The sequence below is a fragment of the Peromyscus maniculatus genome, chromosome X (assembly GCF_049852395.1).
Source record: "Peromyscus maniculatus bairdii isolate BWxNUB_F1_BW_parent chromosome X, HU_Pman_BW_mat_3.1, whole genome shotgun sequence".
NCBI lineage: Eukaryota > Metazoa > Chordata > Mammalia > Rodentia > Cricetidae > Peromyscus > Peromyscus maniculatus.
In genome coordinates, this window is record NC_134875.1 from 58,266,144 (window position 1) to 58,286,566 (window position 20,423).

General features: G+C 40.6%; 1 protein-coding gene across 4 annotated transcripts in view; it reads left to right on the forward strand.

Annotated features, from left to right (window-relative positions):
- The first annotated feature begins 3,331 nt into the window (after window positions 1-3,331).
- Sytl4 (synaptotagmin like 4) overlaps window positions 3,332-20,423 on the forward strand; it is a 51,927-nt gene continuing 34,835 nt past the window's right edge. For 2 of the 4 annotated variants that reach the window (XM_016004991.3, XM_076562524.1), the window contains exon 1: window positions 3,344-3,480. The gene's annotated coding sequence lies outside the window, so the exon portion shown is untranslated. Of the gene's footprint in view, window positions 3,481-7,018; window positions 7,097-20,423 lie in introns of all 4 variants that reach the window. The other 2 variants (XM_076562523.1, XM_006986416.4) reach the window with 2 other exon arrangements.

A 20,423-nucleotide genomic window follows, 5' to 3' on the forward strand; every position in this document is an offset into this window, starting at 1 on the left:
GTGTCCTACTAACCCCACCTTTTCAGAGCTCTCCATGCCTGACTACATGTTTTCATAGGACATTGTTTGAATTTGCTTGCTTCAAAATATTTAGTAGAGTTTGAACACAGAAATATTATAGTAGTAAAGTAGGGTCCAATCAAAACTGACAGCAATTTTCAAAACACAAACTATGTGTAAGGAGGTCACTGTCTAGCTTTGTTTTGGTTTACTGTTTATGTTTGACTCTGTGCATTTGCTACTGGGTTGGTAAGACTGTCTTAGAGAGGAAGAATCAGATCTTTGTATCCTTTTAATGAGGTAGTGAGTGAGACATTGCACATCAAGATGTAAAAGCTTGCCGGGTATGGTGGCACAGGCCTTTAATCACAGCACTTGGGAGGCAGAGGCAGGTGGATCTGAGTACAAGGCCAGCCTGATCTACAGATCGAGTTCCAGGATGGTCAGGACTATACAGAGAAACCCTGTCTTGAAAAACCATACAAGAAAATAAAAGGAAGGAGTAAAAACTTAGTGTTGTTGAGAAATAAAGGAGTTGGATTCTTAGATCAATTCTGGTTGAAGATATTTTAATTACTAAGGACTGCCCGCAAAAAGGTGTTTCCACAGGCCAAATCTGTGTGTGTGTGTGTGTGTGTGTGTGTGTGTGTGTGTGTGTGTGTGTGTGTGTTTGATTGTGTGTAATCCAAAAACCACAAAATCTCCCACTCCAACCTGGATCTAAATTGCCAAAGCTTCACAGAACAAGAAGATTTCATTTTTGAAGGGGTTTCTTCACACTTTAGGGTAGAGGGAGGCATTAAAAAGCTAAAGTATCTAAAAAAAATGGTTTTCCATGTTTCAGAGCACTGGGTTTTTTTTATTGTTTTTTGTACCAAAATTGGATTTATTTTTCCCTATTTAAAATTCTTTTCAAAAGAGTTTTGGTTCTGGGGCTAGAGAGATGGCTCAGCAGTGAAGAACACTGGTTGCTCCTTTGGAGGACCTGGGTTCAATTCCCAGAACCTACATGATAGCTCACACTCATCTGTAACTCCAGTTCCAGTGGGTATTATGCTTTCTTCTGGCCTCCACAGACATGCATGCTTGTGGTGCACACGTATACATGCAGGTGAAACACCTACACACATGAATTTTAAGACATTAAAAATAATAAGATGTAAGATTTTTGGTATTATCAAAGCCATGTATACTCATAAGAAAGTTGAAAAATAAAGAAAAATGAGAAGAAAACAAAAGTCTATCAGTTTTGTTACTTACAAATATTCATTGTTACTATTTTGTATATTTCCAAGTGTATTCTATTTTCATTGTTAAATCATATTTTCCATTAAATGTTGTATCCTACTTTCAAATAATGTTATATATTATAAAGATAATATATTATTCAAATAATAACATATATACCATATTATACATAGTACAAGCATTTCTTTGTCATTATAAACCATGCACATATCAGTTTAATTGACTATAACAATATTCCATTTGTAGGACTATATAATATTTCACTTACCCACTAAACTGTCTATATCTTTTTCCCCCTATTCTAGGTTATACTGGAATTAACATAGTTAAACAAAAACTTTGTATCCATTTCTATTTCCTTAGGATTCATTAATTAATTCACCCATCATACAAGTATTACTCAGGGCTTACCTCAGTGGCATGTTGTCTTTTACTAAGAAACCTCCAAAAGAAAGAACAAATTTAAGAGAAAAGCTTATAGGTTCAGCTTTGGTTGTGCTGAATTTGAGGTGCTTGCAGGATATCTGATTGGAGATGCTAAGGAAGCAGAGCTCAATGTAGCCATCTGGGAAGAATTATAGATTACATTCGTGGCCATATAGATGAAAGATACCATTTAGAGATGGAGAGAGAGCATATTAATCTTCACTCTGAGACTGCCTGACTTTCAGAGGTCAGACAGCAGAACATGAACCCTCTGAGGAGATGGAGGAAAAAGCAAACTGCTAGGTGTAAAAGCAAAACAGTGTCATGTCACAGATACCACAGAAATCATCTCCGGGAGAAGGAAATGGCCGATGGGGCTAAATGTAGGGAAGAGGTTAGGCAAGATAAGAACCAGTAATGCTTTATTTGTTTATTTATCAAGGAATTTATTGACACAGAGATCATTGCTTGGATATCTTGTTTAGCTCAGTTCCAGTGGCAGAAGGAAGCTAGATTGCTAAGAGTTGAGCAATGAATGAGAAAGGAGAGAGTGAGAAATTGTAGACACGTCTCACCTGTAAAGTACATTTTCAATAAATTGACCCTTAAAGGAGGTATAGAGAGATCTTGCATATAGGTAAGACAGAGATTTTCTTTTAAGATGGTAGAAATTTGAACATGTTTAATTGGTGGTGATAGATGAGAGAGATCTGTCCACCTTTCAGGGCTGATGTGAAGCAAAGAGGGACAGAGAGGAAGGTGGCGATGTGGGAAAATATGAACATTTTAGTGTGTATTGATAAACAGTGCACAATGCTTTCAAAGCAGCATATATTCCTGCTAGTAGTTACAAAAGTGCTTATTTGGTGATTAATCAGTCCTCATCAAATGCTACTTACAACCTCCCCCCACAAAACTGTTTTCGAAAGAATCTCATTATTGTTCTAATTTGTTCTCTAGTTTCTAATGAGTTGAATATTTTAACCAATTGTGCCTTTGAGTGTGAATGTGTGAGTTTAATCTATAACCTTTGCCTAAAGGATACTTTTATTTGCCTCAAAAAAAAAAAAGAAGAAGTCAATCTGAATGGCACATATATTAATATTTTCCCCAAATAATATTCAGGCTCCCTTTTCACTTTTTATCTCCTGACCCTCTCCTGTTCCCCCTACTCCTTCTGATCTCCTTTCTTTACCTAGCTAGTCCCCTTTTTATTCTTTTTCAAATTTATTTAAGTTATTTATTTTTGAAGACCCAAAATCTGTTTCATCAGGATTGCTTACAACGTCCTGGGTCATTATTTACAGGAGCAGGGGCTCCTTACCAATGCCTACACCACTGAAGAAGATATCTTTCCCTCCCCCAGAGAGACCCTTGTTTTCTTAGAAGCACTTCACAGTTGGACAACTTCTGGCAAGCTGAACAAAAAGGTGAGTGAACTCCCCCCTTCCCCCATCATCTAAGAGTGTGGACAAGGATAGACGTAAATGGCGGAGGAGGTGCATCCAGTGGGTCTTCAAAATCTGCTAACTCAGGAGGAAATTCCTCCAGTGCCTTAAGGCTTGGGTTCCCAGAACTCTCTTTGCTAGTTGGCCCTCAGCTAAAATATCCCTGCGCTCCGTGCGGCCCCTTTAAGAGCCCAGCTCCTCCCCGCTCCAGGGAAAGTTGCAGCTTTTCCGCCTCCTGGGAGGGTGAGTAGGGCCGGCCGCCAGGGTTGCGGTCTTGGTCTCCTCGGAACTAGAGACCCTCCCTACCCTTCGGCACCCAGAGCTTTGGTCACCTAGTAGCACCTGTTGCAGGTGACAGGTAGGTGGCAGGCAGCTAGTGTCTGAGCGCCCCTCGCCCTCTGTCCCAGACTTCCAGGACCCCCAGCCCCGTGTCTCGCCGCCCCCCCCGGGGGGTCATGTGTCCTGCTGTACCTTGTGTGTCCCTGTCCTCCGTCCCCAGCTGCCACACGGGCACCTCTGTCGTGTCCGCGTCTCGGGACCGCACCCCCACGCGGTGCCTCCCGTCTGCTCCGGGCGGTCCCTCCCTGCCACTTTTCCTTCTCCCGGGCTGCTTCTGCCCGGTTCCCTTGGACGGTGTCTCTGGGTGCTGCCTCCCCACAGGTACCTCTGACCCTGCGCGCCCAGGCTTTTTCCCGCCAGCCTTGGCCCCTCTGGAGAGCTGGCCGGCTGCGGGCTGGGACGGGCTTCTAGCGGAGCTGGGTCCTCCTCGGACTTGGTGGCTAGTCACCTTTTTGTGAGGGCTCCTCGCAGGGTTGGGCAGTCCAGCTCCTTCGGTGGCCCCACGCGGTTTCTGAGACCTCCAGGCTTCTATGTTCCTAGCTTCGCCTTGTCCCTCCACCACAGGTACAGGCGAAAGGCTAGTTGACTGTGAGTTCTGCCTCAGTGGGCTCCCTTTGGGCTTGGGGCTGGAGACGCAGCTGGGTACTTTGGAGCTGAACTCCCTTATCATGCTCCCTTCAAGCAGGCTGGGGCATTGCTTCTGGCAGAAGGACACCAGTGTTCCCCTAGCCGGTAGCATTGGAGAAGATGGGGTTGGAGGAGAACTTGATGCCCAAATAATTCGCTTAAAATTCTGGTAGCTTAAAAAAAGTGATGGGTTTTGCTTTAACCAACCCTTTTCTCCCTCCTGTGCGGCAGCTTCAGGACCAGAGGACCTAGCATTCTAGAATACTGCTTCTAGCGGGATCGACACTGAGTCTTGTATGTCTGTGGGAAAAATTAGTCCCACTACATCCCTGGGCGCCCCACCCCACTTCCCCCCTTTCTGTTTTTGTTGCTTTGAGACAGATTATCATTTTAGCTCAGACTGGTCTGGAATTCATTTTGTGGACCAGGCTGGACTCACACTGGCTGGCAATTCTCTTGCCTCTACCTCCCAAAGTGCTGCCATTACAGGTATCACATCTGTTCTCTGCTTCTTCTTCTTTTCACTGGATACCCTTCTGCTCTTTCAGCTTCATATCCCCACTATTCATAAATATGTTGATATTAAGGAGTTAATGAACTAGATATTAAGGAGTTAATGAACTAAAGTGTAAATTTACCCTGAAGTAGTGAAAACAATGTTTAATGGAGAGAACTGTGGCAATTTTTTTTCTTGGTGTGTGTGTAAACACCTGCTGGAAATTCTAGTAGAACCCCCCCCCAAAAAAAAAAACTGGTTTGTGAGGCTCCATTTGGGTGGCTTATGAACACTGGTAACATGATTTCAGATGCTGCTACACCCTAGGTCAGAGTGGTGAACTTGAGCTTGGAGGTCTGTTCTGGGATTATTGGGCTGTGAGTGTATGAAGCATTCTGGTTGGTGTTCTCTGAGCACTTTACCTTCAAGGTTGGAACTACGGTAATGATGGTACAGTGAATGGATGAAGTCAGGCATGATGGTAAGTTCTCATGTTATTTCAGACAAGTTGCATACTAATTCCATACAACAGGTGCTACAGTTATAACCATGACAGGGTGAAAAGGAGACTGAGAGGTTAATTACAGTGTCCTAAAGTACAGTGTCCCACATTCTGACAGTGGGACAGAGCTTGTGTAAAGCTCTTAAGTTTGGGTCCTTGCTTTCACCTTAGATGCATTGTGGAGGAGTTGAAGCACCCCATTCATATCATAACTGAGTTAATTTTAAACACAGAGCCAGTTGCATGTTGCTGTTGTTAAGCACCTACCCCTGAATGTGCCCGGATGAAGGAAACCTCTAAAGCTCTCAGCTCCATGGCAATGGTCTTGAAGTTAGGAGAGCATAGTCCTGGATTTTAGAGGTGTATGCCTAGATTCTAGGGATGGGCACCTGATTCAACTTCTTCCTTTCCTGGGAGAGACAAAGGTGTAGTAGCTGATAAGTATTTGCCAGAAATATGTGTATGCAACCAAGCCACATCAGGTGGAGTGATACTGTGCCCTTTCTATTTGTGGTTTAGGTAGAGATAGTTGGGAGAATATGTCTTCTTCAACCCCACCTCTGGAACTTAAACTATTGTTTTTCCTCTGGGAAACTAGCCATTCATATCCCTCCCTTTCACGAATTCCTATTCACCTCTCAGGATCTAGCCAAGACTCATTGCCTTTGAGACAACCTCATTGAATACACACTTCCTCCCTTCAAGCAGAATGACTAGTTATACTATGTTTAAGGACTTTGTTTACACTTCAACAGAGGTCCGAATACTGCTCTGTTTTTCCATCTAGAAGCTTGTAATCTTTGTAAGGGCAGTAACCGAATCCTGAAGCACAAATATTTGTGCTAAGGATTGGGGATGCAATGTCTTCAAGAAGTGGTGAGATTGGAATAAGAAGAAACCATCCTGAGCTACTTGGAACCCACTGTAGGGGTTTGTTCATAAGTGGTGTACCTCTGTTGGGAGGCAGTTGCTGACCAACCCACTTAAAATTGCAGCTCCTTCCCTAAACATTCTTTCTACCTCTGTCCTACATTTGTCTTGCTTATTGATTGTTTCACCTCCACCCCATAAGACAAAGGCCACGTGGAAAAGAATTACTGTCTTTTGTATTCAGTGATGGCCAATGGAAGCCGAGTTCTGAGCACATCATAGGGGTCATACTGATGTTTGTTGAATGAATGAGTGAATGGCATTGCCATTCTAGGAACTGGAACTCATTTGTATTTTCCTGAGCCTATAACCAAACCTTCTCAGTTTGCTACCATATACATGAAAGGATGCCCAAGGTCCAGTTTTCACACAGCTTTCCTTCTGCTGTCTTTGTCCCATTGAGATTCTATTCCTGATAACAACTTTGACCTAGTTATAAAGATTTCCTCTCTTTAATTTCTAATTTGTTGGAGACAGAGTCTCAGAATGTATCTTAGGCTGGCCTAGAACTCACTGTGTATCCTAGCTGACCTCAAATCGATTCTCCTGCCTCTGCCTCCTGAGTGCCAGGATTGAAGATGTGAACCAACATGCCTGACTAGAGCCCCCTCTTTATGTTTAAGTCCAGCTCTGTGGGTGGAAATGTAAAGCAACCCTCTCCTTGCTTCATTCTCCTAACAGTGGTTGAACTGGGAAAGGAGGTGTGAATTAGCAGATGTCCTGAGGCCTTTTAGGCATGTGGCAAAGCCAGTCAGAGGGTACAGAAGGTGACTGCAACAGGGAAGTGAAGAGCTGAAAAGGAGAAAAGATGCACAAATTAGGTGTCTCGTCTTATCGCCCTTGACCTTTGTAAAGTGCCGGTGGTTATTGGGTTATGGACTGTTTGGAGAAGTTCCAGCAGAGTACTGCTTTTACAGAACTCACCTAGCTGTATACTGGTTCTCTATAGGATGAGGCAACAACTGTGTAGCAAAACAAAAGTGCTATTTTGTTTAAATGCAGTTTGAAGTATCCAGCCAGAGAAACCTCCAGAACGCATGTGCTAACATCGGACTTGGAAGGAGCTAGGCCCTGGAGAAGGTAGTGAGTGTGTACATCTCCCCTTTTATTGTGTTGGCTTCTTTGAAATTTAAGTTTGCACAAATAACTGCTTAGGCTCTTTAAAACTTATCTCCCCAAACATTGAACGCTGGAGTGTTTCAGCCTGCTCGCTTCTCCACCCAAAACCTTCTCAGAAGTTCATCCAGCACCATAGCTGTAACATCTCTCTGGGCACTCATCATTAATGTTTCTGTTCTGGGTCTTTCTTCTGTGCTGATGCCTCATGTTCTTAGTGACCTATTTGACATTTCTACATGTCATCCAATAGATGCCTCAAGGGTAACATAGTCAAATGAGGATTATTGATTGCCCAAACATCTTTAACCCTTCATTCAGCTCCCTATGACTAAGAAGAAGGGTACCATTATCCATTTAGTCAGTTGAACCAAGATTTTTGTCAGCTCACCGTTGATTTCTGTCTTCTTCTTAGCCCACCATATTCAGTGTTTGAACTCTTGCTGATCTCAGATTCAAACTATATCATGCATTCTTCCATATGCCTCCATCTCCTCTGCCCCTGCTACCCTTGTCTAAGTCACAGTGAAGTTTCACTGAACATTCTTTTTTCTTCCCTGAGACAGGGTTTCTTTGTGTAGCTCTGGCTGTCCTGAAACTAGCTCTGTAGAGCAGGCTGGGCTTGAACTCACAGAGATCCTTCTGCCTCTGCTTCCAGGTGCTGGGATTAAGGGTGTGTGCCACCACTGCCCAGCTACACTGAACATTCTTATACGATGGTCAAGTATATACAAATGTTTCTGTGGACTAGCTTCGTATAGGTGTGAGATAGATCTGTGTGTGCACACATGTACTTATGGTTGTGTATCCAGAGGCCAGAGGAGGGCTTTAGGTGCCCAGCTCTAGAATTCCTGCCTTATTCCCTTGAGCCAGAGTTTCTCACTGAATTTGGGGCTTGCCATGTCTTGGCTAGGCTGGCATCCAGTGAAGCCCTGTCTTCCTGGCTCCACCTTCCTTGTCTATACCTGGCATTTTACAGGGGTTCTGGGGAGCACACTCAGGTCGTCATTAGAACTCTTATCCACCGAATCATCTTCCCAGTCCCTGGAAAGGCATTCTAGTAAGTGGCCTTCTGGGCAAGGGAGGTATTGATGGATGGATAAATAGTTCCACTTCAACTGGAGAGATAAGTTTTAGTCATTTATTGCACTGCATGCTGACCGCTGCTGATGAACGGTATATTATTAAAAAAGAATAGACTGAATCTTTCTATAACGTATACATAGATCAAAAAATTGATTCTATCCCTTAAATACATACAATTATTATCAATGGAAGACAAATTTTACAGCCAGACAGCCAGACAGACACACACACACACACACATTTTAAAAATTGAGTAAGCAAGACCTAGTTTTAACCATTTACTATCAAGAGTATTTTTTTTTACTCATGCCCTTTTTAAGGATGGATGATCTTTTAAAAATATCTCTTTCATTTTTTTTCTATGGTAGAGATCAAACCCCATAGTCCTATGCATAGTAGGCAGGTACTCTACCAGTCAGCCCTACCTGGAGTCTGGGACAATGAGGAATTTTCACTGAAGAAGCTTGGCTGTGATGGGAAGGAGACAAGGCTCAGGGAGTAATATCAGGATATTAATTTTGTGCTGTTTTAAATCCAGGATAGAGAGAAGCCTGTTTATGAGCAGATCACATATAGTTAGATGATACAGCATCCCTGAGGAAGCTGGGGGTGATGATTGAGCACAATGAAAGTGGAGAAAGTACCAGACTTAGAGAAAGGGAAATAGCTCTTTCATTGAGATGAGAGAGGAAGGGCAAAGCTAGTGATGCTGTGGAGGGCTGGGATCCTGAGGGTGGTCCTCCTAACAAGAGTGGGGACGGGCTCCAGTGGCATCTGAGAAGGATGAAGAGAAGGGCACACCATCAAGATTATGCACATGTGTTTCACAGCATCATATTTACTGCAAATATGTACAACTTTGGTAAATTATACTTCCATAAAGCTGCAAAAAAATTATTGTAGGTTGTTTCTACTTCAAGTCACAGAGGCTGGTTATATTTCTTTCCAGCATCATTCACCAGCCACAGGTCTGGAATAACTGTGGACAATCTACTTTGAGAGATTTGTCTAGATGGTTGTGTCAGAAAATGACAAGGTCAGAGATTAGACAATGCCAGCAAATGAGGAATTGAAATGATAGATCATAGATAATCTCATGTCCTTGTCTATCTCAAAGTACCTTGAATTCAGGGTATTTTGAAGAGATGGAAAACTCCTGTGGTATCTGCATTATTTTGTGTTTGTAGATTTTTTTCAGTTTAGGTACCAGAAGTGCCTTGTTGTCTGTGTCGTTTAATGATTTCCAGTGTCATATCAGAAAGCATGGTTTTATCTGCTGAGGACCCAGAGTGTGGTAGCTATGAGGACTTGCAATGCACTTGGAGCCCTGTATTGGGGCTGGCCATCCATACACTTGAGATGGAGTGGAGAGAGACACTGTTTTTTTTTTTTTTTTTTGGGGGGGGACATTTCAGCAAGGAAGGCATGTGTTAAACAGTGTATCATAAAATTCACTGCAACTGGGAAAAGTTCTGTAAAGTTTAACTTTTGAAAAACCAGCTTGTTTAAATAGATTTTTTACCAGTTTACATTCATCAAGAAAGTATGAGAATACCTTTTATATCTTTCTTGTAAAAAGTTGAACATTGGGGCTGGAGAGAGGACTCAGTGGTTAGGAGAGCTTGCTGCTCTTCCAGAGGCGCTGAATCTGGTTCCCAGCACCCACATCAGGCAGAGTATACAACAGCCACACACCTACAAATACACATAAATAAAAAAAAATCTTTAAAAAAGAAGATCAGCATTGTCTTTCTGCATTTTTTAAATTGAAAACCAAACACTTTTAAAACATTTATTGCCAGTGTGAACCTTTTTCTTTTGGATATATCTTGACCATTTGATTTCCCCCCCTTAAGGATTATCTGTTTGTGTTCTCTGTCTATTGGCTGTTTTCCTCTCTTATTTGATACCACTAACCATTCTTCTTTCCCTCCTTAAGAATGAAGAGCCCACAGCATCTTCTCCCAATATTTATAGCTATTCTTCTGTCTCATTTCAGTTTCTTTCTTATATAGCTTAGTGTGCTCAGAGATATGAGAATATTTTTATTACTTGACCCAGTAAGAGTTAAAATATAATTGTATTGCCTCTGCTTATCTTAATTCCTAGAGGGAATTTTTTTGTTTGTCTTTTTCTCCAGACATTGTTTGTGTGCCTGTGTAAGATATTTCCATCTATTCCTTTCCATCTCTTTATATTTATATGTTAAAAATACAAATGAACTCATAATGTATGCATTTTATTTAATATCCTGCAGAAAGCTTTCAGCATCAGTATATAGAACTGAGTTTTTAAACAGCTGCATAGTTTACTATTATATGTATCACAACTAATCAGTTTTCTATTGATGGACCTTTTTCTGCTGCTTTAGATATTGTTCATCCTTGAATTTCTCTCTCTGTCTCTCTCTCTCATTCTTTCTCTCTCCCTCATTCCTCATCTGTCCATCTGTCTGTCTTCCTGTCTGTCTATCACATTTTGAATGATAGCTTAATAGTTTTTTCCAAATGTAATAGTGCTATTAAAATGGTCAGTGATGTTATATTAAAAATAGTCAGTGTTGCTAAGGACCAAAAGAATTCTAGAAAGAGAAGGACTAAGAATTGTCCATTGAATTTGGGGAGTTCCTGGATCTTTCCATCATAGAAGAAATTTTAGGGTGCTATGAGGTAGAAAGCTAGACTGATGAGTTGAGTAATAATTGGGGAGATCAGGAATTGAAGGTACTGAATATGTATAATTCTTTAGAGAAATTTGGCTCTGACAAGCAGAGAAAAGGTAACATTAGGAGAGGGGCTGAAATATAGGGAATTCACTTTTCAATTAGTATCACTAAAGGCTGATGAGAAGAAGGAGGTATAATTGATACAGCAAAGTCCTTATGCTTCATGGGAGGGGATCTGGAATTAGGTGGAGGTTCACCATAAGTGGGCATAGATGAGCATAATTTTCTAGATTTAGCAGTAAGAAGTTGTCTGTTGGCATTTATATTTCCTTATGATGAGAGAAGATGTAAGATCAGCCTCTTGGAGCAAGGTTTGGGTTGAATATTAGAGTCACTCGAGCAACAGGTATTGTGGAGAATAGGAGGGCAAGCCAGGTCCAGAGAAGCATATTTGTGGTGCCAAGCAGTGTTAAGGTGAGCTTGGTGATGAAGAATTCATGTGGATAATAATCTACCAGGGTGATTCTTTTCTTCATTGGATTCCAGGAGCTCTCATGAAGGCATAAAAGTGCACAAGTGAGCTCAGATGGGTTAGGCTTTTTAAAAATCAGATATCTGTAATGAAATTAGTGGTCAATGAAGGCACTCACAAGAGGCCATTGGGAATAATAGAATCCAAACTGTCTAGGAAAAGGAGGTGAAGACAGGAAGGAGCTGACTGGATGAAAGAGGGTTTGTGGAAGACTGTGCAGTGAGGCTGGGATTAGGCAGGGCTTGGAAGAGATGGCCGAGTAAACAAGATAGAAGAAGGATAAGGTGTTAAATTCAGAGAGGAGTATTGAGTCAATGATATCAAAGGTGGAGAAGTTCTGGGCCATAAACTCTTGGGTGTGGTTGAATGATAAGTGGTATTTTTGTTGCCAGCTCATTCATTCAACAAATATTGATTGAGTGCATATTGTGGGTCAAGCAGCACTCTAGACACTGAAGGTACAGAGATGAACAAAATAAAGTTCCATTTTCTTCCCTCCCCATAATCTACAAAGTCTCTTCTCTCATACAGCTTACAATCCAGTAAAGGAGTTTATATATAGTTAAAAATTGGACATTTACAAAATAAGAGGATAACTTCATTGCTAAGCAGATTCCTCTATGTGTAATTCTACTTAGGACTAATAATAATACAAGAGCAAATATTTACATATGTGTGCAAAGAAAGTACATCTAGATATTTTGAGTGCTTTACTTTTCTTAAATTCTACTTACTTCATTATGAGAATTCATATCTCTTCCCCTTTAGAACTTTTAAAGGTACTTTCATGTATCTTGTCAGTTTTGAAAATAAAGAAATGTACAGCTCTACGTTGGACATTTTAGTAGTTGTAACTCTTTAGTCTTTGTTTTTTAACTGTTAAAGCATTGCTTCTGCAGTACAGCAGATGCTGATAATGCATGTACTAATCTTGCACTAGGGATTTGAAGTAACGTGTCAAGTAATTATGGTTAAACAGTTTAGGAGGCAAGAAAGACTTGCAGTAAGTTAATATATTACATTTATTTTATATTTTGTAATTTCCCTACCTTCTGTGTACAAATACTCACATATGTATTTATTAACATTTTACTTGAAAGAAATTTACACTTTAAAATGATCTGCCACATATGCAGCTCAGTAAAAGTTCAAATACAGGTTATTTGGTTGTGTTTAAGGTTTCTATGGCCATAGCTAGATCACAGCATCCCTAAAATTAAAAAGAAGCCAAATGCATGAAATCACAGCTAGGTGTGAACATGGGCTGGATTAGTCATGAGCCATCATGATTTCTCATTTAAGAGGATGGCGTGGGTGCTTTTTAGGTGACGTGGCCTGCAAGAAACAGATGCCAGTTAGAGTTCAGTTTAGAAATCTCCACCATCTGTGACCCTGGCAAAAGAACAGGGTCTTCCCTGTGGGGGTTCAGCCTTATCAAAGCTTATTGAGTAGGGAATGATAATGAAGTTACAAGGTGATAAGCTTTATTGAAAAATTACAGCCTGAACACACTTAACAATGAGTGTAAATGAATTAATTTTCTAATATTCCTTTATTTGGGGGTATAGGGATGGGGTGAGTTGGAAAAAAAACAAATGCAGGGCTTTGTGAATGACTAGTCAATGCTGTTCCACTGAAATACACCCCCTGGTTCTTGGATTTTTGAGACAGGATTTTCTTATATAGCCCAGACTGGCTTTAAACTCAGTCTTGTTGCCTTGGTCTCCTGCTTACTGGGATTCCAGGTACACCCCCATGCTGGACATTTTGAGTTTTGAAGACTCTTTGGCCGTTAAGAAAATGGATTTTAGTATAAAGGTGGTGGACTGGTCAGTCTTTCACCACAGTCTTTCACCATTCAGCCTTATAGGCCCTTATGGAGTCTGCCTGGCTCACAGGAGAGGAAAATGTTCTAGTGCAGATTTTGAAAGTTAGAGAATTAAATAGGCTTTTCTTAATAGCTATTGCTTCTGTTGCCAGGTGGGGCATTTTTGACCCACAACCTCATTTTTATGAAATTTAATATTTCTGTGAACCACCTGTATGGAGAATTGCATCTAGGATTTGTGGTAGATTTAAGCCCTGAAAAGCATGATTTTTTTTTTGATTGTGAGATCATGAAAATAAGGCCACATCCACATGTTCATGTATGCAGCTCTGAAAGAGCAGTGTGTAGAGTGGGATACATAGCTTCCTTTTAGGACTTTCTTTAGACTTGTAGATAGTATCTGCCGTGGAAATTTCCTCAAAGCACTTGTGAACAGTATTTGACGACTTTGAAAGTTAACTGTGGAGATAGCAGCTGGTGAAAATTGTCCCCACATAGGATCCTAAGAGGTACTGGAGGAAATTTCATCTTGGTTCCGTTTGCTCCCCACATTGTGCTACCACTGTCCATTAGAAGAGATGTGGGGGCCGGGCGTTGGTGGCGCACGCCTTTAATCCCAGCACTTGGGAGGCAGAGCCAGGCGGATCTCTGTGAGTTCGAGGCCAGTCTGGGCTACCAAGTGAGCTCCGGGAAAGGCGCAAAGCTACACAGAGAAACCCTGTCTCGAAAAACCAAAAAAAAAAAAAAAAAAAAAAAAAAAAAAAAAAAAAAAAAGAAGAGATGTGGGGAGAGCGGGTATTTTCCTGTCTGTAGAGAAGTCAGTGGGATGAGAAAATAAGCCAGGCTGAGGGCCTCTTGAACATTGATCCATTAGTAGGTAATGACTTTAAAAACCTACCTCAAGTTCCCAGGCATAAAATGTCCCCCTTTCCAAATATCACTGTGCAGAACACCATTTCCAGACTATAAAGAGATGGTACATGTAATGGCTGAGACCTTGGACTCTGGAACCAGACTGTCTCTTCCAGGTATATAACCTTGGGCAAGTTATTTGCTCAGTCTGTGTCTCACTTTCCTCCTTTGTAAAATGTACACAATATTTTAGAACCTGCCTCATGGCATGATTCTAAGAACTAAATAACTCCATGTGTAGAAAATGTTCAGAAAAATACCCAGTACAGAGCAAATATAGAAATGTACCTCCCCATGGGAGGCCTTATCTTTTTGTAGGAGGGAATGAGGGTGGGTTGGGAGGGGGAGACTGTGGGGGTGGGAGGAGGGAAGAGGGAGATCTTTGTTATGTAAAATTAATAAATTTTTCTTAATATAAAATAAAATAAAATAAAATAAAATAAAATAAAATAAAATAAAATAAAATAAAATAAAGAAGTGTTAGCTGCTGTCACCTTCGACATGGTCACCACCCTAGTTGGTACATATCTTAAAATGGGCTAAAACTGCACCCCATCACAGCACGTGCAAACCCCTTTTATAGAACCCATTTAGAGAAAAGATATTTGAGATCCTAAACCTTCATGGAGAACTGTGAGCTAGTTGTGAATTTCTCACCATTAGGGAAAAACAGAAGACAACTTTGCCACTATAAAACTGTTGACAGCAGGCCAGAGAGGTCAAGGCCTGCTGCTTGTGTGAGGGGAGGTTGTGCTCCATGGATGAGCTGGTGGGAGGCCCGACTGCCGCCGAGTCCAGGTACTTACTGTGAAGCCTCACTTGCTCTTTGCTTTAGGACCATGGCTTTGAATCTTTTACTTTGTCTCCATTCCTGTTTTTCTTTTTTTGATCCTACTTTTAAAAATTCATGATATTTTTCTATGTTTTATGCATCTTTATAAGTCACTTTAAATCCTGTCTGGAACAGTGTATGAATAAATATCTTTAAAACTGATCATATCTAATTACTAACATTTGCTTAATATTTATGCTTACCAGTCTACATCCATGCAGAGAGGTACGGGCAACTTTCCATCTGGGCAAGATTACTGATTAGATTTCTCAAATTTCATAGAAAGATGTCAAAACAGCCATATGCTCATATATTTTCCAAAGCATATGGTTAATAATAATTGAAACTAAGCAGCTAACAATATTGGGTTCTTATTCCAGGCCAGACACTATGCTATGCCTTTTACTCATGATGCATATTTGAATCCTCAAAACCCACTGGAAGGACATCTTCTTATTGCCATTCTTTCAAGTGGGAAAACTGAGACTCAGAGGTCAAATAACTTTTACAAAGTTCATCGAGATAAAATGTCATGAAGATGCAGATTGAACATAGGCAGCCTGGCTTCAGATCCAGTGCTTTTAAGCACAGTTCTATGCTCTATTGTCCTTAATTAGAAATCTAGTCCATCAGAACTCCAAGTCCTCATAGGAGAGGCTATTTCTGTGTTAGAGAACATTTGCAGGTCCTGCAGATTTTACCTCCATGTTACCTTTGTCGTTTTCTCCTTTCCCTCTCTACTACTTCTGTGCTGTGAACTTGTTTCTTGTTATGTTCTCCCAGGATTTATGTCACACTCTTCTCAAATCAATAGTCTTCACAACTGTTTGAGTGCTCTAAAATGTCCTTGCCTTACCTGAAACACTTCAGCGTGTCGTATTGTCAAAAGCTAACTAGCCAAGCCTCTGTGCATAACGTGCCAAGCTCCCCAGACCTTCTGCCCCTTTACCACCCTCCCTTTATAATTTGTCAGTCATTATCACTCTAGTGCTTGTTCTAGCTTGTGGTTTTATGCCTCCATGCTTTTCCCTCTTGATGGAAAGCCCCCGTTCTACTGGTAAACCAGCTGCTACCCATTAAACTTACATTTAGTTCATGTGCTCCCGCTGCTAATTCTCTGCCTCGTCCCCTTTCTCCCCAGCTGAGTTAGAGGCTCCAACTTAATATTCTCATGCTACCATATGTGTGTGTGCGTGACTGTATGTAATCAATTTTTAGGCTTTAGAGGCTTTACTAATTTTTAAATTGTTGATAATTTTATATATGTGTTCAGTGTATGGTGATATTTACCCCATTATTGTTGTCCCTCTCCCACTCCTGCTGACCTCCTTCTTTTTCCACACTAGTTCCCCTTTTACTTTCATTTATTATTATTATTATTATTATTATTATTATTATTATTATTATTATTTGGTACACATCTTGTGGCAGTAGCCGCAGCTGCTGTGTGTAAATGATGACAATGATGGTATCATATCCAGAAGGTAAGTTTTCATAAAACTCTTCCCAATCCTCTGGCTCTTTCAGCCTCTCTACCCCTTCTTCCAGGCCTCAGAGGCAGTGGCAGAGTTGTCCCATTTAGGGCTGAGCACTCAACACTCACTTCTCAGCACTTTGGAAACACTTGGGTCTCTGCATCAACCATCACCAACTGCAAAAAGAAACTTCTCTGATCTGGGGTGAGGGTAGCACTAATCTATGGCTATAAACATACACATTTAGGAGACGGTTTAGTTACACGTACATTTAACAAAATGTCAGTATTACATTTCTCACTAAAGCCTGGGGCCTCTCTAGTTTCAGGCTTTTGATCAGGTTTACAGTAACAGGCATGTATTTCTTACCATGGAGCAGGTAACTCTAGGTAGAGCCTCAACTCTACCTAGAAAGTGGTTGGTTGTGCTCTAAATAGCCCTGCCACTGTTGCACTTACCTGGCAAGTCATTATTGACTCACACAGAGTTCACAACTGGGTAAGACCGTTGGTGAGTTTTCTCACCCAGAAGCCTAGTTAGCACCTCCCAGCACCATTAATGCCAGCTACTGGAGAGGAAGCTTCCGATTTAGTTCCAGCTTACTTATTCAAGTGCGTAGTTTCCTCAGTATCAGTGGCTTATCTGATTCTGCTCAGCAACCAAGAGCAATGACAACATTTGGGAGCACCTGTGGGGGCTCCTTGCACAGCAATTCATGGGACGTTCTCCTGCATTTGGCCCTGGGATTTCATTTAAAAAATACATGGTCTCTAAGAACAGCATTATGTACCCACTATGCATATATTCATTTCTTTGCTTATTTTTTTTAAATGATTGTCTGTTCAAGTGTCTGTTTCTCTGACTGTGTGATCTTTGTGGGCATGAACTATGCTTATTCCTTTATCCTTAGTTAGCTTGTATAGTGCTTAGAACATAGTTGGTCCACCCAATCAGTGAACATTTTGTACACAGTGCAGAATTCAGAACTCCAAGCCTGGGAAAGAAGCAGAAACCATAAAAATATTCAGAGGTGACTACTAGGACAGTAGAGGGAAGTCTCATGGAAAAATCTGTGGGGCTAGATAAATTTATACTTACAAATCCAGGAGGCAGAAGGGGGTTGGATAGTCATAGATATTAATTGTGATAGTGCTTTTGGTTGATCTCCTTCAGATATTGCTATTGCCCTAGTGACGGTTAATGGAGTTTACCAAAAAGAACTTTAAACCTTTAAGATGCCAAATCTACCAGCTTTCCCATTTGAATCTTTGCTACATTTAGTAGTCTAGACTAGATAGTTAAGACATATTTATTTCCGTGAGCATATTTATTGAACACTTCTAGGAGAGACATCACCCTAAATGGAAAGGAACAGTTGATACAACAACCAACACAGTATTCCAATGTGGACACTATATTGCAGCTAGTTCCTTTGCATGTAGCAGGATCCAGACAGGATTTCTGAAATGACCCTGAATGAATCCCTAGAAACTAGCTTGTTTGTTTTCTCCCTGCCTTCTTTCTGTATTACTCCATTTCTCTTTCCCCTTTCCATTCCTCTCCTCTTTTTCTCTTCTTTCTCTCCTTTCCTTCTCTCTTTCCCCCTCTTTTCTTGCCTTATTTTTTTTTTGAGACACAGTCTTGCTATGTAGCCTCGGTTATCCTAAGTTGTGATTATTCTTTCAGCCTCACAAGTGTTCAGTGAAAACTTTCTTTTCTATGTGGCATGGTTTTGTTCGTTTGTTTGTTTTAGGTTATAGAGACTGACTACTTCCTCTGGATTTTTACCTCTCACTTTCCCACACTCTAAAATCAACTCTCTTACCTTTAGACTATCAAATAAGTAAACCCACGTGGGTGCTGGGGTTTCAAACCCTGAAGAACTATCCTTCCCCCATGTTTTGGAATCTTCTGCATTAAACAGCATTAATTGTGACAGTGCTTTACCACAGTCTGTTTCAAATCCTGCCATTTTCTTGGTGACAGACAATAGAGTCCACTTTGACATGTGCTTTAAGACTGCTTTCTTAAGACAGATTGTGAACCAGGACAACTGCATTGCAGTCATCAGAAAGATTTCCTGTTTCCTAGTTAACGTTACCTTGCATGTCTATCTCCAAGCCGATTCAGAAAACATAGGGTAGGTAGTTTGTAAGAGTGCTTTCCCTCTATTCTCCTGTAGGCAGCTTTTCAAAATTTTTGATTACTTACCCTTATTATTTCAATTTTTAACCTGTAAAATAGGTACATTTATTTAGTACTGTACAAATGGCATATTATGAAGCTAGAATACTAGAAATAAGGAAAAATTAATGATAAATACTGTTTAACATTTATTAAAAGTAAAATGTACTCATTTTGGTGAGAGCAGTGATATCAAATGCTTTTACTATATCATGATGATGGTGGGAAGAGAGAGAGGGAGAGGTGTCTATGTGAGTGTGGCGTTGCAAGCATGACAGCACGTGTGGAGGGGTCAGAGGGCAACCTTAGGGCGTTGGTTCTCTCCATCTACCTTGTCCCTTTTTTTCGGTGTTTCTTCTGTGCTACACACTGCTTACTCTAGGCTAGCTGGGTCTGTGAGCTAGGCAGTTCCCTGGTCTTTGCTTGCCATTGGAATTACAGCTATGTAGCACAGTATCTGGCTTTTTACACGGGCTCTGGGGATTGAACTCAGGTCATCAGGTTGGTGTGGTGAGAGCCTTTACCCAGTGAGCCATCTCACCAGCTCCAAGAGCAGTGATTTTAAACAAAAATTTGGTTTATGCTATGGCTTTTTGAAAATCTGATTCTAACCAGTGTTCATTTTCGATTTGATGTTTCACAAAATACATGCATCCAAAAGTGAAAGAAATGCCTTGTGGGATGTCCTAACTAAATAACAATGCTCATAGTTCCATGTATTCATTGTTCAAATGTTTTGCTGTGATTTTGCCTTCCACGCTCTGATCATGCTGCAGTTTGTATTTTTTAACAAATTGTGAAAAACTTCTTGAAAGTCTTTATTTAGAGGAACATGGGAGGGGTTGGAGGGAGAAGATGGAGGGGAAATGATGGAATTATAGTTCATACAAATTGCACAGATGTGGTAAGGCTATAAAATTATATAAATGAATATTTAAAATCTAGTTCATATTGTTCTCTATTTGAAAAACACTTCAAGTAAAATATTTAATTAATTTAAAGCTTCCTAGAACCCTATACATATTTTGTGATGGTAAAATCTATGATTACAAAAAGGAAGTTTGTACATTTAATCTTAAAAATTAGGAATAATATTAGAAGATATAATTGACATAATAATCTACCTGAATCTAAATAATCAGAATATTGTACAGAATGATGTAAGATAATGTACACATCCATTGCTTCTGCTTTCTGTTAGAGTCTGAATGTGTTTTCCAACAGTTGCATGTTGGAAACTTAATGTCCTCCATGTAACAGTGTTGGGATGTGGGGACGAGTGGGCAATGTTTTGATTATGAGCTCTCCACCCTTAGGAATGGACTTAGAACGTTATTGTGGAAGTGGGTTTGGTATAACAGTGGTTGAGATCTCTCTTTCCATACCCACCCTCCTTTCTATGTGTACATGTACTTTGTTGCCATTCTAAACCTTCTGCCATGGATGATGGAACAAAAAGGACCTTCTAAGATGTGTGAAGTGACATGAGTCAGCTTCAAAAAGACAAAGCTGCATTTTCAATATTCAGAATCTGTATTTAAAAACATATAAGTGTATAGGGGAGTACATAAGGCTATCAGTGTGTATGTGGGGAGGGGGTAAAAGAGGGCAGTGTGCAGTGAATATAACAAAATCCTTCATCTACACTGTTCTAGTTTTTTTTTCTATTGCTGTGGTAAATACCATGACCCAAAGCAAGTTGAGGAGGAAAAGGTTTATTTTATCTTATAGTGTATTGTCCACCATGAAGCAAAGTCAGGGCAGGAACTCAAGGAAG